We start from the raw sequence: 22,576 nt of genomic DNA on the forward strand, positions 1-22,576 counted from the left end.
GAACAACTATATTAATAACATTCTGTCACATGCCGTGCCACACCCCTGGTTTTCACCAGCAATTTATTGTTCAAATATTGAGAGACAGACAGCGGTTTACCACACAGGAAAATTAAATCAACGGAAAAGGCTTCTCCTATCCACCTCATGGGCTCTAGGTAAAAATAATAAATTACAATAACAAAGGCAAAATAAATGAACAAAAACCGACAGCTTTTCAGCCCACTTCCCATTCATGCTTGATCGCTCGCTTGCTCTCTCGGAAGGATATGTGATCCCCGGTCTCAGGCACCTACTGGGAAAAGAAGGCACACTTTTAAACCCTGGACTGATTCGTAATGTTATCCAGGTGTGCGTGCCTACTTAACCAGTAGGCGTGGTCCTCCTATTGCCCCGATTCTCCCTCACAAACCGAGCCCTGCCACACATTCATTATAATGTCATGATCCATCTTTTAACTTATGGTACTACTTAATTTTACTTTTACTTACTTAATTGACGCACTGGTACATATTCATCTACAAAACAACAATTGCTCTACTCCCTTCCTACCTCAGCTGTCTGCTAATTAGAAATTCACATAGTTATTACCTCCGCTCTAGGGACGTGATACTTTAAAGTCCCTCCTCCCACTACTGAATTTGGTAAAATGGGTTTCAGATATTTTGCACCTTATAGTTGGAACAATCTGCAAAAGAATTTTAAACTTTAAATTAATTTCAATTGTGGACTTTAAACATGCAATTCATGACTCTGTGACTGAAGTATGCTCTTGCTTTTAACCTCTTTTCTACTTTTAATTATTGTTACACCTCTGTCTCATTCCTCATTTGATGTTTGTACATTTTGTTAGGTGTAAGTCTTGTTGTGTTTCATGTCAGGTCCCCCTTGCAAAAGAGATTTCAATCTGAATGGGGTTTTCCTGGTTAAATAATGGTTAAATAAAAACACAGCTTTGGCCACATTTTACCCCATTAATCTATCCTTGCTGTCACCTTTTTCTTCATCACCTTCAAGTGTACTGTCCTCCACTAACTGCCCCCCACTTGCTCTTGCTCCTGCTCCCCCTCTGCCTCTGCCTCTGCCTCCATGTTACCTCCAGTTGCTTTATTTAGAAGGTAGGGCTCCAGGAAGTCTATGGTTCGTAATTCAGGCCATGACCTTTTGGTAGCCACACCTGCCGCTCCACTCCTCTTCTGCGTGTTTTGCCTGTTCTCCTTTCTTCTTCTATTCCTGTATGTTGTGCAGAGGCATTCCATTTTTTCTGACTCTCTAGAGCAGAGGTGGGCAATGAGGGCCATATCTGTTTATAGTTTCCATGCCAACTTCTGGCCTCAATTATTTAAAGGGGAATTTCACTTTATAACACTTCTGGGGTCATTTTTACACCTACCCGGGCTTTTGTGTGCACCCCAGACTGTTTTGGGTAGGGTAGACTGTGACTGAACATATTCATTGTTTAGTATATATTTTGTGTGAAATGTTTCCCATACAAAGTCCTGGATAGGAGTAGTATTGTCACCATCCAACTCCAAACATCACTGTAGATGACGCGTACAACTGCCTCTGGCACCGTCTACAGAGTTTTCCAAACAACAATCCCTGAGACCATCAACCCTTCTATGTCCTACGCCAGAATTTATTGTAGCAACTTGTACTATGTCATGGACAGCAAACCTAATCCAAATATCATCCAAACCCTCTTTGGTGTGTATTGGAAGTAAGGGTACATCTGCAATAATAATGTAAGAAATGGCAATTTTGAAGAGGTGCAGTAGCGCCACCTAGGGCAGTAGTAGCACAAAATGTGATACATAAGATCTATATTGGTCCCTTTTCAATTTGTATGTATATTTGTACGCATATTTCCAAAATTTGAACAGAGGCTGCATTTAAAGGAGCTGTAGTAAAATATCTTTTCCAAAATGTGTGCATATTCATATTTAGTAATCGAGGGGGACATACAACTCAGGACTCTTGCAGGAAAGGATTCTGAGGGCCTTAGTGAGTCTATGCAAATTTGTGTTTTGCAAAAGGCACCCCCTACATATGGAGTGAGATAGCTGCCAAAACATTACCTAATTGTAAATAGATATTTGCAAATGTAAGTCAAATTGCAAGTGTAAAATCTAAATATGTAACTAAAACCTATTTAAGTGTAAATGCAAAACCTGATTTGTGTATGTAATTATTTAATCTATACAATAGTTTCATGCAATATCTAAACATGCGGAGCTCATTATTCTGTATGTGTGCACTCTATTCTCTACATGCAGGGTGTGTGCTGGGTTCTACGTGAGTTAAGATGCTTCGTCAAAGGCTGAAGTTGGCAGCGGCCTCATTGCTGTCGAGATCAACTTTACCTGTCCGCTCAGATGAGCTTCTATGATGACAACAGCAATCTCAGGCCTTCTGCAAGCCCAGGAGTTGAAGAATTCTAAAAGTTGGGAGAATTCTGGAAGGATTCACAGAGTGGGAGAGTACAATGTCCTACAGCCTTTGGTGACCGGGCAGGAAGGAATGAAGAAGTGGTCATCGCTTACTTTTATAAGCTTTTATAAATTTTCTGTGTTTCTGGATTAGTTCACAGCTGATATTTTTATTGCAGGTGAGCTGAACTGCCACTGTGATAATGACAAAAGATATTGCTTATTAATGCTGCATATTAATTCTTAACTGTGACAAAAAAATAGGGTTCCAGAAGCTTTGCCTAGTAAACCTAATAATAATCAGAACAATTCCAATAGGGTTCCAGCACCTGTGGTGCTTGGACCCCTAACTAAAGAAGCACTAAAACATCACCTTTAACTTTTTACACTGATATAACTATAATATCTTCCAAAGGACCTTCATGAAATTAGAGTTTTTGGAAAGAGAGAGCGAGTCGACAAATCAGTTTAAATACTAGACTACACTTAACGAAAGCAAAACCTACAATAAAGGTTATCATTAACAAAACATGCACGTTTAACTTACAAAATCTCGCATTGCAGGTCTTTGGCATGAATATTCTCCATATGTCAGTGCAGAGAACATGTACACGCATCCACAATTTTAAATAATGGCAATGAAATGTAATTTTGTGATGCAAATTAAAATGATTGTGTTACTATAGCCTAATTGAGGAGATCAAACTTATCTGCATTGTACATTCGGAACCAGTTCAGACATGTTCCAACATGGGAATGCTTTTTTTTTTCACTTTTTTACTAATATTCTACCCAAGAGAAACCATTAAAATTGTTTCTGTGAAAACAGATAAAAAGTAGGCGCAAAAAGCAAATAAAAAAAACATTATGCAAGAGTACTCACCTCCCCAAGCCTGTCCATGGATTTAATAAATTCCATCTGAAATAGAATGGGTTGTTACACGTATAATAATAATAGAATTATAGTATCACAATAAAATAAACCAACATTACGTAATTGAGTGTCTTGAGTGTATAAAAAGATAGTTATCTTTTATGTGGCCAGCATAGATCAAAACAAATTAGACATGTCTATATACGGCCAAACCGTCAAGGTATTTTCTTGTATCGGCACCATAATCATCAACAGAATTTTCAGGGAATGGTACATACAATGGAAGGAGAGTAAAAGTAACACTCACATCCAATACCTTCGGTAGGTAGAGAACAGAAAAAGGATGGAAAGATGAAATAAGAATACTGCAAATTGTGTTTCGGTTTATAATTAATCACAACGGGTATTCATCTGTACATTGCTTCTAATGGCACCCATATAAACAGACATGAGTTACCTGCCATGATGATGTCACTTAGGGTGGGAATCACCAGACCAAGGACCTCACGATACAATATTATCCCGATGCTTGTGTCACAGTACAATGCTATTTTGATTCTTTGTGCTTTTGCAACACTCTAATTATTGCGATTCAATTCTGCAATATATTGCTTTTTTATTAATTTGTTTCCCAAATTTGTTTGCCTGCAGTATAAAGTGGAAGTCACACACCTAAGGAGAAAAATATGCCAAAATCCATTACACCACATAATAAAAATTGATGCCCTGCATCAAATCATTTCACTTAAACCTTTCACCCCATATGTTCACTCACCTCATAAAACACTATAGACCACTCAAGTAGTCTCATCTTTGCAAAAGAAAGATTCACAAAGTACTGAAAACAGTAACAGTAACCAATAACTTTGACACCTTTCATTTTGGGAAATAAGGTGATTACTTGTTTTTAAGAAAAACTTTCTCTGAACAATTTTATTAATACAAAAGACTACAATTTCCACATTTTTGAGCATAGTTTTCCTCATTACCTGTGTTATTTCCTACAGCCTTGGAAGGTTTAATGCAGTATGTGTGCATAAAGAAGTGATCTTGCATTTGGATACTGTTTCACGTTATCACCACAAGAGGGAAGCAATGAAGCAGACATGGCATTGATCTTCCTGGCTCTCACAGACCACTGCAGGGGAAATGAGACCACTGTTACCAGAATGGTGTCCTCAAAAACAGAGACAATGGAAAGACCCTATTAGGACCATTAAGGAAATCATGAACAGGACATCTGGGACCTTCTTATGTTCATTCATAGTTCATAGACACACGGGGAGGCTGGTATTCTGTGCTATTTAATCTGCTCTCAGATTTCCTATTTCTTATAAAAAAAAAGACCTCAGGGACATTAATTGTCTTTAAGTGACCAGGGGCTCATACAAGTATTTGCATACTGAGAGGTAAATGGAACTCCTGGGCTCTTGCACAGTTTAAAAAACTCTGGCCTCATTGTTTATATAGCATTAAAGCAAAGCAGGCCGTACAGATCAATTTATTTGGACAGGCGATTGCACAAATTATTTATATTATTTCTGTTTCTCTGTAATACTACAACAGGACACCCTCAAAATGCATTTTTTCTGCCCAGTTTACACTGTACAAGCTAACCAGAAACCAAATTAACTACATGGTATAATATTGTAGAATTTCCATATTAACAATCTCACTTGCACGAGCCCAAATACAGGCCTGGCATTAGCAAAATTATCACATTTGTAAAACTTCAAAAGTTTTAGCAATGAAATCCAAATATGCTATAAACCTTGTCTTTAGGTTGTGGTTTAAGCATTAGGCTTTGTTTTTACAGGACATAAGCAGAGCTGGCCCTGTCCTGTTTTATATAAGCAAATCAAATGAAACCAATGAAGCAAATTTGTCATTCAAAGCAACACATTTGGGTACCTATTTCTGACCAATAAAGTTCAATTCTGGGTGTCAATCACCAAATACAATTTTATTTTCATTGGCAAGAATCTTACTTCTGATAGCGAGGCAGACTTTAATGACATATGGGGGGCGGATGCACTTGGTAAGGTTTGTTTTGGTTCAACTGAATAGCATATGCCTCTGAACAGTCTAAATGTGTTTGATTGAGTCCCCCTGGTTGTGCTTATTGTGTTACGTGTAATAATACACTTTTGTCAGCAGGTGCTGCTCTCTCACTTGTCTGCTGTAAGGAGACCAGACACTAAATCAAACTGAATATGAGATTGTGCTGCACACTCTCTCTACCAATTCATTTTGCATAAAGATTCAGCCATTGTGACCAGTTAACGTGTATTTAATGTGCTGATTGACCAAGTGTCTCTGTGTGTGTGTTTGTGTGTGTGTTGTTGATGAATTTCCCTCTCTTTTTGTTGCTGTGAGTTTGACGGGCAGGCTCTCTGTTCTCTGTGTGTGTGTTTCTGTGGTGCGTATGCCCTGTGTGTGTGTGTGTGTATGGGTTGTTATTTACGATGTATTTCTCTTTTTGTTGCTGTGAGTGCGACGGGCAGGCTCTCTGTTCTCTGTGTGTGTGTTTCTGTGGTGCGTGTGATAGAACGAGCCTCCCGAGGGCTGCACCTGCGCTGCGTTCATCCTGCCTGTGGTCTGGCGTGGGAAGCGAGTGAATGCTGTGCTAATGAAGATCGGAGCCCCGCTCGAGCGAATCGACCCTCGCTGTCCTCATCAGATGCTTGCAGTGGGGCAGGGCTGACGCAGAAGCCGAAGGACTGTGTACCCAGTGGGCAGGTTTGCCCCGACTATCAGCCCATCAGAAACATTCCTGTCCCTCTGTCACCCTCCCACATGCCTGTCCTTTTATTCTCAGAGCGGCGTCACCGAGACTGATGTTTGACGACAGGCTGGTGACATTCCTCTGCAGGTTAATCGGGGCCTTCTCAAAATGAGGAGCTGGGGCCCTGGGAGAATTTGCCCCTGGGAGAAATTCTGGTTTAATAAACGAGTGAGACAGAGAAGAGGATTCATTTTACAGACTGACAGTGTGTACACTTAACTTTTAATGTATTTCACGATAATTTTACGGCAAAAATTCCGTTGTCTTCTTTGGGGACAACAGTATTGTTTCACAGCCCTCATAAGTACCTTCCCACCCTGCCGTCATGGGAACTGCCTTGGGCCTGTCCACAAAGTGTTACCACTCAGAACTTTTGTTACAAACATACACCAAAGGAACAGTTTACATAATTTCAGTTCTCCTTGGTGGGAACATTACATCTAAAGGCAATAGAATTCAGAATGACATCATGTCAAAAAAGAGATTTAAACCTCTTCAGAATATGTGTAAAGCAAGCATGAACATCTTGCAAAAGATTACTTTGAAGCAACAGTGAGTAGTTTATACTATATTATAATTGCTTCATATTTGTTCACCAAGGAAACATGTTTGTCTGGACAGACATTCTTGCCTGGTGCATGCCTATTTAGCTTCCCACAGTGAATGCCAAACCATTTCAGATATGTCAGATGACTTGGCGATTATTTATGCAAGGTTTATTTTGGCATCACCACCATGAAATGACATATGTAGAACAATTTATCAGTAGAAAATAATTATATAGACAATGGACGTATCATTAGCTAAGGCAGAGTTGGTGGCACTGACTGCCATGGTCTCTTTATGTCTCAAAATATACTGTCAATCTGGGTACCTTAATGTGTTTCTGTCCCTCTGTGTATCTCACTGCTGTATGGTGGCTCTGAGCAATGTCCTCTGTATATCTGTCAGGTGGCTATAGAAATTAATGTTGGTGCTGTGATCCACAGAAGCCCAGAGGACTGGGAGGTGTCTTAAATGCATGCCTCACCTCCTGCATGACTGGACCTGTGGTAATGCCACCTCTTCCTATTTTAAAGCATAATTATTGTAAATAGAGTGAGTAGCTATCACATACATTATCAGCTACTGACACGGCAGCCTCTGTAACAACCACATTTTGTATATTTTGTTTCTTTTTGGAATAGTGGGGGGTGCAACTTTGGTGGGTCGTTGTCATTCGATCCAATCTAATGCGATTCTTGAAAAATGTCTTAAAGGGAATTAATTCATGTGCGGATGTATTCTGTACAATAACAGCCTTTCTAATTGTGCATTTATTATACTACTCCATAATGTTTGGAACAAAGACATATTGTTATATTATTTCACATGTGGTTAAACCTAGTCTTGATTCTTGGCTTTTGATTGCCTTTGAAGTCTGTTATTGGTGTTTGTCAATGCTGAATTATTGAGCAGGCTTATTTAGAACCAGGAGCATAGTGCACCCAAAACTTTTGAGGGGGCACAAACTCAAACAATATGTGGACGGTTTATGTTCATCCATCAAACCATCCATTATCTAACAAACCTATTCCTGGTCAGGGTGGAGGGGGGGGGGGGGTTGCTATCCCAGCATGCATTGGGCAAGAGGCAGGAATATGCCCTGGACAGGTCGCCAATCCATCACAGGGCACACACATCATTCAGTCACACACTATTATCTAGGCAACTTAGGCTCTCCAATTAAGCCAACCTGCATGTCTTTGGACTGTGGGAGGAAACGGAAGTCGGTTTATATCCATAATACAAATATGTTTTTTCTTCAATAATTTGTTTCTCCTATTTTATTACTGCTAGAAGTGACAATATTGCACTTCCAGTAATAACAACACAACGTAAAACACACTAAATATTTCAACATACTCTATTGCACTAAATGGTGATGCTGCAAGTCTATCAGGACAGCAGTGAAAATATTTAGTTCACATTTAATTAGCAAAGCTGAGGGAAGAGTGAGAAGACTGGTACTATACTCTGCATCTCAACCCCATACTTTATTTCAAGGAGATGAAGAGCTAAATGGGACTACATACAAGTATTATGCATCTTATATTTATGAAAGAGAGAGAGAGAGAGAGAAACCAAGAGTGGCTTCAGTGATGGATCTTAGGTGTTAACCTTTTGTCTGCATTTCTTGAAAAGTAGCTCATTCTTCCTTGGTTCAATGACTTAGTTCTCTTTGTCGCAATTACAGTGACGATAAAGTCAGGAAAAAAATGTACTAAATACTGAAGCCAAACGCATATGAGGGGTGGAAGTGTAAGGTAAAATTTTGACTGTCCCTGGGCTTTGATCATTCCACTGCCTGCAGTTCTGCTGGTCCTCTCGTATGAGCATTTTGGGCATACATCAATCATCTCTTTGTGTTCCTTTTCTTCATCGTAGTTTGTTAGATTGTATGTCTTTTCTCTTCTTATCGAATAACGGTCATGCTCTGTAAATAAAATGTTTACCTTTCAGCATCATTGGAAATGCCTATCCTTGGTTATCACTAACTGTCATACTGTGCCATTATAAACTTTTTCCCCTTTTCGATGCATCTAAAGTATATACAGTACGTTGACCAGGGTTTCTACCTTAACTAGATATTATTTGACTAGCAATGATGCAAAGTTGCTAATGACTACAGTAGCTACAGTAGAAACTGAAGTAAACAGTAAGTAAACTGAGAAAAGTTGCTCCCACATTGCATGGCTTTTTATACAACTTTTTGAGCGACTTTTACTTGGTAATTAAGCATACACCAGATCCAAACTTTAAAATCTGTTGTGTTGTCATGTTTATTTTGCTTGTAGCATTGCAGTGTGCTTTGCTTCATTTTATTTCCATCACTGATAGTTTTTTTTAAACCATGTTGTCATTTTCCATGTGTTTTCAATGACTGGAAAACTAGACCACGAATTTCCAGGTTTTCTGGGATGCGTGTTAACCCCAAGAAAGTAAACCACCTGCCTGCAAGAGCAGCAGCTACCAGAAAGCTAATTTTACTAACTAAATAACCAGCAAGTAAGCTAACTAAATAGGCTATTTCCCAAAATGAACCAAACGATGACTGAATTTGTTTTTCCCCATTTTAGCAGTGACTAGTCATACTCATCACTCTAGTGAGCCACTCTAGTGCACCGTGAATCAGGTACCAACAAAGATGTTCAAACGCTAAGATTTAATGGCCACTCTTTTCGATCTGATCCTTTTATATCTTGATGATGTGGTCCTAATGTGCATTGTGGGTCAAAGTACAACCTTCTTTCATTGAGGTAAGATCTTGTGAATTTTTTATTATCTCTGATGCCAACTGACTGGAGGAGCAAGCAACACGGGAACCCCCCCCCCCCCCCCCCCCAAAAAAAAAAACGACCAAAAAAAAAAAACGATATGCATGTAAAAAAATTATTAGTGGTTACTGGGTAGAATGGAATGTTTGTTTTTATTATTTTTTTAAACGGACTACATTGATTTTTTTCAAATGTGTTTGAAGAGGATACAATTTACTAGGTGTCCTAGTAAATTAAACATAATAAATTGGTTTATTTATTCATTGATTGATTTGTGTGAACAATATTCTGAACTTTGTTCATGCATTGTTTGATCATAAGGTCACTGTACTCTTCAATATGCGTCAATGAAAAATTGAGTGTTTTTCATTACGGTTATATAAGTGCTTCTCTCTTTACGCACAGGCAAGCCTGCCGAGCCATAGAGACACGCAAGCACTTGCAGCTGTCCCTATGGTAACAGGTTTCCTTTCACAGCCCCAGGTCTGGCTTTCCTGAGAAACATGTTTAGTCAAGTTAGCCAAGAAAGAAAATGACCCATTTCCATGTTAAAAAGTGAACTCTGTGAGCTCAGCTGAAACGATTTGCTGGTGCCATTCATAGTGTTGATGGATGAAACACAGCAGAAAATGTCCTATTTTCCCACCACTATCTAATGGTAAATGGACTGCATTTATATAGCGCTTTTATCCAAAGCGCTTTACAATTGATGCCTCTCATTCACCCATTCACACACTCACTCACCCCAACAGTGAAAGGCTGCCATGCAAGGTACCAATCAGCTCGTTGGGAGCAATTAGGGGTTAGGTGTCTTGCTCAGGGACACTTCGACACGCCCAGGGCGGGGGATTGAACTGGCAACCCTCCACCAACTGCCAGACAAACGCTCTTACCTCCCGAGGTTAGACTGTAGGGATGTGATTTTTTTTCTATGAATGAAAAGGCAACTTGTATGTCCTGTTCTCATTCTGACATTGTGTTCTCTACTATCTGTAAACCACTTAAAGATGCTTGTTTCTGTCACCTCACAGTATGCATGTTTGTGTGTGTGGATCACATCAACCCTTCACTGTTGCTCACATAAATGAATTGAAATGCCTGCCATTGCTGCACAGTTATCAGGTGGATGCTACACATTGGTGATGAATGAGAAGAGTGTCCATCTCATCACTGCAAAGCACTTGTGAAAAAGTGTGAAAAAAGTGATGTAAATGCAAGGCATTATTATTAGTGTGGTTGTTTCTGCGACCCACTGCTTGTTCTCTTGTATACTTGTTATTTTTATTTATATTGCTTTCTTTAGCGAAGAGAACTATTGTCATTGTCCAGAGTTAGGGGTCCAAGCACCACAGGTACTGGAACCCTATTGGGATTGTCCGACTTCTTAAAAATAGTTTTTCTGCCCTAAAATTGTTTGCATAGCAAAAACTGCAAATCATAGAGCAACCAAATTTGGCAGATAGGTTACCATTCCCACCTATTACTCAGATAATAAAACATACCTAAATTGGCCTGATAGTGTCACGACAGGAAGAAAGGGACATTTCCCCCCATTTTTAGCCTATAACTTTCAAATCACTTGACCTATTGTCAAAATTCATTTTTTCTCATATTCCCTAACTCATAGCAATCAAATTTGCCAGAAGGACCCATGAAGTCTACAAAATTTATTTTTGCTTCTTCTCCTACGAAAATCAACTGATCTGCAGAACATTTGGTATGTGCCCTCTTCAGACTAAGGTCCATTTTGATATGTTAAAATTGGATGGATAAACAGCCACTAAAACATTATGTGAGTCTGGCTTATTACAAAAATATTAATAACCTTTGACCACAAAGTCAGATAATCATGATACATGTTTTCAGCATGTCAAACCGAAGAAGTATGTACACCTTGGTAAATACTTGGTGCTATTGCAGGGATAATTGTGAAAGTGGCCTAGTTACCCCATGTAACTTTTGTAATCTTTGAGACAATTAGCATTCCTAGGCAGAAATGTGCAAATGCTGTCTTCTCCCAGCTCATATTAAAATTTCCTGAGAGCTGCAATCTTGACTCTGTCTTTCTGGTGAGCTCTCTTACTGCCACCTAGCTGCCTCTCCTTCAGTGTATCCAAAATTTTAATTCAGTATAACCAGAACATACATTGAGTTACATTGAGATGTGAGGTTTAATACTGATTGATAACAGTCTATGTAAGATAAACTGCTTAACTTTTTCCACACAAAATCTTATGTTTCATGCAAAACATGATGTGAAAAAAATTGTGGTATGTCTTACAATACAGTAACAACAGTATTGATAAGAATATAACCTATTATTATTATATTAACTTTTTCTATGTTGTATTGTTAATACATGTATTGTATTGTGATGTAATTTTGTTGTGGTTTGTTGTGTTGTATTGTAGTGACTGGAAAGCACTTTGGCACAACTCCTTTTGTTTTTAAATGTGCTATACAAATAAAAGTGACTTGACTTGACTATTAGACATTTGAAAACAAGCTTACGTGGCTGAGGAGTTGCTCATGCTATTTAATTTTGGGTGAGCTATCCCTTTAAAAGATACGACATAATGGAGAAACACATTGAACTGATGCACTTTTTGTACGTCACTCTGGATAAGAGCGTCTGCTAAATGCCTGTAATGTAATGTAATGTAATGTAAAGAAAGGATCACAGAGAGTGAACTACTGATCTGCTATGGCATGTAACAGCATACAGGGCACAAGCACTAATGATGTGAACAAAATGGTGTCGGAAAGCAAACTGCCCCCACAACATATACATATATTTATCATCCAGCAGCTGCAAACAGCAGTGGTAATTTAGGGGCAATTTCACATGGCATCTGAAGAACATAGCTAATTCTGTTTCCGTGTGCCTACTGAAGGGCTATTAAAGTGCTATTAAAAACATCCCCCTTGGATTTGTGACGTTGCCTTTGCTTATTTTGGTGCTTACACAGAATGGAGGCCTAAATTAGAACCACCACCAAATGCAGGGGCCCCATGCGGTGTTCGTGATGGTGGAGGAAGGAGAATCACGCTGCCCCAGATGACGGAAATAACACTTCCACTATTCAGAAATGTCCTAAAATGGTAATCTCTGACTGGGGCCAGGGATTGTGGTGTTAGAGGTGTTGCATTTTGAAAAACTGTGAGCTTGTGGACCTTACAGGGAAATCACTGTAATAAGAAGTACCCTGTGATCAGCACCACAGAGAGCATCTATTATTCCCTGTAGATGTGCAACTGTTATAAGCTTTTTAATTGGTTAGCAAATTTCTGACACTCATGTGGTTCATGGTAACATACAGATGTCAGACATTTGGATATACTGTGTTACGCATCACAATTAGTCTGAATATTTACTAGTTTTGGATTTCCATAAGCACAGTTTAGCCATCATATGAACACATGCTCACTGACATATCACACATTCACTTTCTGGACATGTATTTACATCAGTGTTCAAAACAAGCAATGGGAAAAGTCAATGATTGTCTTCTCTGAGAGTGATTTAGATTTAGATTCCAATGGTCCATAAGCCACTGAACAATTCTTCCCTGGGGTGTGTGTGTGTGTGTGTGTATATACTAATGCACAAGCATCACAGTCATGGAAAGCGCACTTTTTACCACAATTTCCGACTCTATTTACTGATGATTTACTTTCCCATAGATCTAAATGCAGATGTCACTTTAGTCATTGTTCCTATAGAACTGTGACTGAAGCCCCATCCATGCCCCAATAATGAACCCTCTTTCAAAGTCTCTCAGATCTTTTCCTCTTTGATCCACAATCAAGGTCAACTGGGCCTATGGAAAAATAGGAAAGACATCTATAGGAAAGACATCAGTAAATGTGATTGTAAATTGTGTTTGAAAGCGCACATTCAGTGACTGTGATGCTCGTGCATTAGTGCTATATTTAAGGAAAAACAGAAGAGCAACTCTTCCTCAGGTGACTGAGAATGTCAATGCAGGACACACTCAGACTGTTCAACAAATACAGTTTGTCGACAATTACAGAGAAGATATTATAGTATGGTTGCAGTGCATAAACCCGTCATTGCCAAGACAAATGCACATTTGAGAGTTCAATGGTGCAAAAACCATAGGTACTGGTCTACAGAGTTCTGAAAAAATGTGATATGGTCAGATGAATCGGGGCGACATAGCTCAGGAGGTAAGAGCAGTTGTCTGGCAGTCGGAGGGTTGCTGGTTCGATCCCCGCCCTGGGCGTGTCGAAGTGTCCCTGAGCAAGACACCTAACCTCTAACTGCTCTGGTGAATGAGAGGCGTCAATTGTAAAGCGCTATATAAATGCAGTCCATTTACCATGAGTCATCCTTCACCACATTCTCAACAAGTGGGCAAGTGCATGTGTGGTGTACTTGTACAAGAGAATGGTACAGGCCTGAATGTTTAACCCCTACAGTGACGGGATCTGGTGGCTCTGCGATGCTGTGGGGGGCATTTTCCTGGCATGGTTTGGTCCACTTGTCCCCTTATAGGGAATAGTCACTGCAATCAATACAAAGTTATTCTGAGTGATCACCTTTGATGAAAAATTTCTATCCTAATGGGAGTGGTTCCTTCCATGGAGGATAACAATGACCATACCCACAGGGTGCGAGGGGTCACTGAATGGTTTGTATGAGTATGAAAATGATGTGAATCATATGCTATGGCCTTTGCAGTCACCAGACTTCACCCCAAATGAACACTCATGGGTGATTTTGAACTTATGTGTCAGGCAGTCCACCATAATAAAAACACCACATGAGGGAATACCTTTTGGAAGAATGGTGTTCCATCCCTCCAGTAGAGTTCCAGAGACTTGTAGAATCTATGCCAAGGTTCAATTAAGCTGTTTTGGGGACTTGTGGCTGTTCTGGGGACACCTTACAAAGATGCTTTATGTTGGTTTTTCTTTTAATTTGTCACCCATCTGTATATATACCAACTGCTGCCACTATTGATCTTACATTATTGTGTAGTGAAGGAGCTCCATTATGCTGCTTTGGATGTTTTCTTGTTTTTGTTTCCTCAGCCACATACAGAGAAGCTTTTATCAAAGTGCATTCAAGTATTTCTTTCAGATCAGATGCACTGAAGGAACAGCAGAGGACACTTATGCATACATACAATTACTTAGAATACAAATGTGAAGAACGTTCTTGAAGAGGCAGGCAGTTTTTTCAGTGCTCATTAATGATATTTATGAATGAAATTGCTTCAATCATACCGGTATCAACGAGTGTATTTTTCAGTTGATAGACTTTTTCATTTGGACCAATTACTATCAATTACTGTAAAGTAGATAATTATTTTTAAAACAAATGCAATAGCCTTTTAAATGTATTGCATGTATTGCTCAAACCTTTTTGAAAAATGCAAGCTGTCTTCATCAAATAAAAAATGAACCTATTCAAATATACATACAGCCCACTGGTTGAGTCACCTCAGACTGACCATAGTTGGTAAAGTTAATTACAGAAATGAAGATATGAAGAACACAGAGGTGACCCCTGACTATGGTTGTACCAACTGTGACTGGGGGTCCCACAAGGTGATACACAGCAGGGTTTCCCCTGCAGAGAAACTAGTTTATTGGGTGCTCCTGGTGTGCCAGTGGAAGCTACATATGAATCATAGTTCTCTAGTGCAGTGACTGTGCAGCTCAGTTGGAGAACTGCAGACTGAAAGGAAGTAGTGGCATTTCCCAGATACAACCAAACTGCATTTAGAGGAAATCAGTTGCTTCCAGCACAACAATGTGTTGTAAGACAGAATTAACAGATGTCCTCTAATAAGGGTAATAAGGGAGCTCATTAGCATGCCCAGCTAGCCGGATCTTGCTCTAGACTCGTACATCACTTGGTAGAATCACAAATGACTGATGTGCCAGAAGACAATGCGCTAATTTAAAGCAATGATATGATCAACACTCCACTCTCTGAGTGCAGTGCAGTGGGATAACTTGCTAATCAATCTTTCCGGCTCAGTTTAATGAATACTCGTAACCATGGTTGCACGGTGCACTGGTAATCATAAATGCACCCTGTAACAATGCATAAGACATTAAAATGGGATGAGTGGCATAACGAGGAATCTGCTAAATGACAAACTTTGAAGTGGTTTAAATTGGTGGTGGGGGGGCTGGTGGAAGGCATCATCACCAGAGGGAAACTGTGGTCAGAAGTACACACTCCTGGATTGTAAGGTCCGTGCAATCGGTCAGGGTGCCTTAAACCAGTGAGCAACTCTCATTCAACTGACTGCAAATTTTTATTTTTAGAAAATTTCAACTGCAGAACCATCTCAATGTATAACAGAAACCACTGGGCTTAAACTTTCCGAACCGAGCCCTTTACAAACTTGTCAAAGAAGCTCACACATGTATTCCTGTTTCAATTGAAATTCTGTTTTTTGTTGCCATAATTTGCTGTTTATCCTTTTTTGCCCGTTGGCAAATGATTAATGGGTAATTGTTCTGCAGTTGCTGAAGAGATCCAGTCAGCACACTCAGTGGTGGTGCACCCGACCCTCATTTTTGTTTGTTTTCTCTTTTGAAACTCCCCTTCCTGTGTACAGGGCTACTCTGCTTACAGGCAGAAAGCATTTTAAACTCATTATCATTACCCACCACACAAAGCCTTTATATCCTTTCAAAACTTTTCATTCTTTTAAAATGTACTGTTATTTATCATTGGCATCTGTCAGGATAAGGATCTGCAAACATTACAGCCAGGTAAAATGTCCTTTATCCTCTGAGGGGACAGTAGGAAATAAAATAAAATAAAAGCTAGAACCATGAATTATCATTCTGTGCCTTTGCTTTGACCACAGGTTTTAAAGAAAGGACAGAGCCTCCGATAGGCTAAGTTACGAAGATTAGATTTGTTCCTAATCAGAGAAGAACTTTCCCCTTTTCTTACACCCACTCATGCCACCCACATCAGCCAACTTTTCCCATCATCCATTCCTATTGAGGGACATTAGCATAAGTAATTAGAAAATTTAATGTGCCCCACAGTGATTTATAATTAACAGCGAAATCTTTGAGCGCAAGTACTCACTTTGATCTGGAGCCGCTGGCCTGTTATGTTTGAGCAGGAAAAGCAGGGCAATGTTTTCGAACCCCTAAGATACTGCGGAAACATAGATAATCATATTTATCTGCAGAGTGGCCCCCAGTAGGATGTGGCAGAAGGGACGACGAGAAGATTTAATCGAATGTAAAAGTCAGATCAGTGAGTGCACTGGGGTGGAGCTACTCTTCGTCAAATGAACCGACATGTAGCCGTGCAATTACTTTCCGATGAATACCTTCAATGAAAGACCCTCAAACGTAACTGTAGACCTACCAACATAATGCCCAATGGACAGCCTTTTGCCTCGCTGTCACCATGGAGTGAGCTGAAGAAAGCAGTATATCTGAAGTAGAAGGCTACAATCTGTAGTGGTCCTTAGCCGGCCCCTCATGGGTTCATTTATATCACCTGGAGCATCGCACAGCTCTCAACTTTACAGAACACTTTTTTTAAAAGTGGTCTTATTTGAGATAAACACAGATTTGGAATCTTCAAGTACTCACCTCTTATTCAGCTATCATTCCCTTAAAGTACAGCAATGCCAGCTTTTGGCCTGTCTCTGCCCACTTCACAATTTTAAAAGATGCGAATTGGGGTTGAGAGTAAGAGCACAGCGGCGGGGGGGGGGGGGGCATAGAACCACCAGTCGGTAATGTGTCATAGGCACGTAGGTGGAGCCAGCAAGGGGTAAAACAATCCCACGCTCACCGAAAAAGAATCCAGTGTCTCACCATTTTGAATGAGGAGCCACCATAGATCAAGCTATAATTGCTATCTTATTATAATGTCAGCAAATGGCTTTGAATTGTTGCTTTCTGAGGGCCTGCAAAGGTATTTTTGTTAAATAAACGGAATAGGACTCAAGGCTTGGTTGTTTTCTAATTTTAAACTTGAAACTAAAATCGGAAAATACTGCAATTAGAAAAGATTAACGATACAATTGGCAACACAATACACAATTATAAAAACTAGTGTAACTTCCTAAATGTTAAAAACAATACTATAACAAGAACTATAAGATACTAGCATTACTACTTGTAACTACTACTAAAGTGCCAAATATAGAGCTAAAGAGCAATATAGAAAAAAGAAAAGATTAAAAAGGATTTCTAGCTAAACTAATCTAAAGAGAAAAAAACTGTCCGGGCTGTCACAACTCTGGCACAGGAGGTTTGATGAGCAGGCTAATTTGTGAAGTTGTATTAGATTGGTTGAATACATAATACTTACCCATCAATCAAGAAGAGAGGTGGAGATGGGGTCTTTGTTGAAGTAGGCAGCTTTAGAACTCCAAAAAACGTAGGGTGTTTATTCAATTTTGTGTTTATTACCCATTTAAGTGTCAATGTGAAAATAAAAATAAATGAAAATATATATGTATGATCAAGTCTGGTAAGTTTTGTTGTTTTGCTGTTTGGCCACATCATCTTCCTTGGTGGAAAAAGCAATAGCTTGCAGATGACATGCCTTTGACTGTGATGAAAATTACATATATGGTAATTATTTCCTGAAAAAAAGAGAGGTGCAAAATGTAGCTTCACTGTTTGATAGGAGAAGTGATTGTAAATTAATTTCTTGAGACCGACGAAGGAGAAATCTGCCTTAGGGTCAGACAGTGAGGTGGAAGAAGACAAGGATTATTCTTCATTGTTATTCTTTTGAACTCCTACGTCATGTATTCCCATGTTTACGTCCACACTCTCATATTTATCTTGCTAGTTTACATCTCTCTTCAGTGCAATACAGCGCATAATAACCATCTTTTATGAATATACCCCCACCCCCTGTTACTTTCCAGTGAGCACAAACTATAAAAGATGTTGTGTTGAAGATACAAGTCAACAAGGATAAAACTACTTGGCTCAAGGTACTTAAAATAATAAATTACTGAGCATATATCTGCAATTAGAACTGCTGACCAGTGTGTGACATTAAATTTTTGGCTCACCAGCCACTGTGGCTAGTGGTTTCTCAAAGTCAGTAGCCACTCAGCATTTTCACCAGCCAAAATCCTCCCGCCCCCTGAAAAAATAAAAACATAGGTAACTGGAGAATCTATCTGCATGCATTTGTTTGGACATAACATTTTAAAAAAGTTGATAAAATGTGCACTATTTTGCAATGCACATAAGAAATATTTTATTACTCGCCTATAGCCTAATTGAGGAGAAATGGCTAAGGCTTATCTGATGGTATTGAGCATTGTGTGAATACAATGTGCTCATATTTATTTAATAACATCAGCGTTGAAGCTGTGTGGAAATAACTAGCTTACACCTATGTAGGCACATGCATTTTATGCCACCAGTTAAACTGAACACTGTGACAAGCCTACTTCCTTCATTTTTTTTTGCAGTGCAAAAAAACTAAAACGACAAAATCACGGATGTCTATTTGACCAAGTGTGGTTTATGCTCATTCACGGAGCCATTATTGTTCTCTGTGTTTAGAGCGGCAATCTTAAGACTATACATGGTACACCCATTTGAATGCAGTGTCTTGTTTGACTCGGGTTTGATTTCTGCAAAGTTCACCTTCTTATCATACATATGCTCAGCTTGACCGAGGAGGCGAGAGTGAGAGTGTGAAGTGGATGAGCACACATTGTGCACCCGGTGCTAATGGAAGTTGAAGTATGTAATATGACCTCAAATCAACTTATTTCAGATGCCTTTTGTAAACTAAATTTTATTATTATTATTTTTTAATAGAAAATGCTTCCAAAAGGTCACCCGCCAAAGTGGCTGGTAAGAGTGACAGAGTTAAACGTCACTACCAAATTCTACCCGCATTTGGCAGGTGGTGAGTGTTAATGTCAAACCTGGATTATGTAATGCCAAAACATTATGCTGACGTCAATCATGGTTTACATTCAGATTTGTGGGCATTGAGATAATTACCCTACCTCCCAGAGGGGGTGACATTAAAGAAATTACTTCAAAGAAAAATGTTTTGGACTAATTCTCTCAACACAATGACATCCAGAGATTTGAATGAAGACTAGTTTGACGGATTTTTGTAAGTGAGGTTGTGTTTTTTGTACTTTTTGTTTTGTAATTAATGGTGATCGATCCTTCTGACCATTTTTATGTAGGGGAGAGTCAGTTTAAATGTAACAGGTTTTGAATTTTGTTCATTTACAATATTTAGCCTTGCACCATGACATTTATTTAAAACAGCTTTGGCACATCAGTTGTCATTACCTGTTCAATTACATTCATAACTTAGAGTCGGACAAGCAGTCCAATGTTACATTCATTAGACCAAGCCGGTATAATTGTTATAGGGGGGCGAAATAATTGTAACCGAAAATGAAACCGCCCTATAATGTGCGTAGGGAGGTTTTTCCTGCACATACTAATGTTAGTCAAGGAAACACATTTCCAGTGGTAATGTGAGACCAGCCACATCCTCTGATTATGAAACATGGGGCTTACGGGGCTTCATTTATGAAAAAAGACTGTGCCGAAACATTGACACACAAGCAGCTTCGTAACTTTCCGTGAATAGAGTTGTGGTAACGTTCAAACTGATGAGGAAAGCTTCTTTTGTTTGTTTCTTAACACCCAGGTAACCTCTTATAAAGCATAGTCTACTATGGTGTGTGCTTATTATAAAGGCCAGTGACCAGGTGGCTGTTTGTTTTCCATTAATAATTTGGAGCATCCAGAAGATGATGCTGTCAATGCAGCAAACAAACTAGCTGAACACTTTTAACATTATACGCTGAACTATAAACACCATTTAAAATGCCTAAGGTGTCCCAAAAGGATACATGTAAATGGTTTTCAACACCATCTACTCACCCTAATCTCCAAATCTGCAGCCCTCTCCATGGCCTCCCTGGGTACCAACCCTCTCGTTTTCTCTTTAGACGGCATTCTGCAAACATTTAACAGCAAAAAAGCATGTTGTTTAAAGCAACTCAGAGGACTAGATTGCATGAGTACAAACCTGAAATGGCTACTGTAGCAGCAGTATAAGAAAAGTTCCCCTACTATAGCTTGTTAGTGTCAATGTACTTTCCTTATATTGAATAGATTGACTGGAGTTAATTGATTGATATGTTTGTTGTCGTTGTTTGCAGCTGTGTAGCAGTGCAATGTTTGGATATATTCTGGCCATGCTTCATTGTTTACTTGCTCTGATGAGGGCTAGTTTTAGGTGTTGATCTAAATAAATCAATGGAAAAATGAGCATCCTGTCTGATTTTTCAATATAGGATGTGACCATTCTCTTTTCAGAGCTGCTTTCAGCTGTTTTCATATCGCTAACTGCGATATTGATACCACCAACTGCTGCAAGCTATTTACTGTATAATGTATTTAATGTGGAAGGAATGATTAGGATATTCACTCCACTGTTATCACATCCCTTAGTCTGTCTTTGTTCTACCTACTTCTAGAAGAATCTATGTGTAACAGCGTGCGTTCTGTGTTGTGTATGATGGTGATGATGAATGAGTGAGACAGGCCAGGCTGGAGTCTGTGGATTTATTTTTCCTTTTTTAAAAGAATAAAAACACACACTGGGCGTCAGTCGGTACTGTTATCAACTTCTCTCCATCCATTACCGATGTCCATGTCTAACTGAAGCTAACATTTCATTATTTAACAATATTAATCTAGCTTATAATACATTAACCAGTATATAGTGTAAAAAGTAGCAAAAGGATATAAAATAATAAATTGGATATCAGTTACCAAACCATAAGTCCATTTCACTCACACAGACTCGCTTTCATAAAGCAATTCACAGCATAAGCAACAACAGGCTATCATAAGCATAGTAACAAGCATACCTTTTTTAAAAAAATAAAAGCACATCCTGGGCGTCAGTCGTTACTGTGTTATCAACGTCTCTCCATCCTATCGAAAATACATAAAACGTGCATGGAATACAGGGTATGAAACAAAATCTCATTACATTGCGTATGAGCAAAACATTAGCGTTATTCGGTGCACTATCGAACCACGAGGCAGCTAACGGCTAAACTTCCATTAACATTCATGTATAATAAGTCTGGTGCAGCTAGAACAAGGCTAGCCGGCTAACAAATCAGACCACGAGGCAGCTGGAGGCTAAACTTGCACTAGCATTCATGTACAATATGCTTGGCGCAGCTAGCACGAGGCTAGCCGGCAAACAAATGAATTATCAATAATTCGGTTTAAAAGCAAAATTACGATATGCATGCAATGGAGGCTAGACTGAAGGGTCCGTTAGCACATTATATCTCAGTGCGGATCACAAAATAATTATTTTCAGCAAAACAACAACATAAATACACGAAAAAAGGGAGAGAAGAATCCCGACACAGTTCACCATTACCGCTGTAACCGAACCATGGACTCGGGAGTGCAACATTAAATGACGCCCCAGGGGGACCAAAAAAACGGTATGCCATATGAAATGACAGGATAGCAACCTATTTACAGGCGGGCACGAATTTTGGGGAAATTCACAAATAATAAATTATAGGGGTTTCAGGGAAAATAAATAAATAAAAGAAAATAATAAAATTAGCTCTGCTACATATGGCCCTACTATACCTACCTGTCCTAAGATCATATATTCCTCCATCCATTTGAAATAGCATCAATAATCAGTTTTAGTTCAAATGTCACAGGTAAAGTGTTGCCACAGCAACCCAGCAAGCTATCCCTGGCTCCAAATGCTTCTTGGCTGTTTCTTTGAATATTCAAAGGTGAATATTCATGGTATTCCCCTTTATAACGAGACCAGTAATTAAAGCCTGCAGGCGGGATGATTGCAGCTCTGCATGATGATCTCTCTGTCCTACACTACCAAAGAAAACGCCCACATAGCCCTTCCAGATATGGAATGTATATATATATATAATGTATACAGTATGTGTGTGTGTGAATGTGTGTGTGTGTGTGTGGGTGGGTGCCTGGGTACAACTCGCTGCAGTCATTATTCTATGCATAAGCAATGACATAAATGAGTCTCCCGCAGCTCTTGGTGTCACTTTCACTGGGTCATAGGCACACACTGGGGAGAGTGCCAGAGTGCGCTTCCATAACGGCCTGCATCGTACTGCTGCTT

General features: G+C 39.3%; 1 long non-coding RNA gene across 1 annotated transcript; it reads right to left on the minus strand.

Moving 5' to 3' along the window:
* Positions 1–4: 4 nt before the first annotated feature.
* LOC135261228 (uncharacterized) lies at positions 5–22,267 on the minus strand. Its single transcript, XR_010331858.1, has 6 exons — positions 21,309–22,267; positions 20,314–20,389; positions 18,456–18,529; positions 16,493–18,014; positions 3,313–3,348; positions 5–2,624 (listed from the first exon to the last, which is right to left on the minus strand). It is a non-coding gene; the product is annotated as an uncharacterized LOC135261228 (long non-coding RNA).
* Positions 22,268–22,576: the final 309 nt, after the last annotated feature.

Source organism: Anguilla rostrata, chromosome 8 (assembly GCF_018555375.3).
Source record: "Anguilla rostrata isolate EN2019 chromosome 8, ASM1855537v3, whole genome shotgun sequence".
Lineage (NCBI taxonomy): Eukaryota > Metazoa > Chordata > Actinopteri > Anguilliformes > Anguillidae > Anguilla > Anguilla rostrata.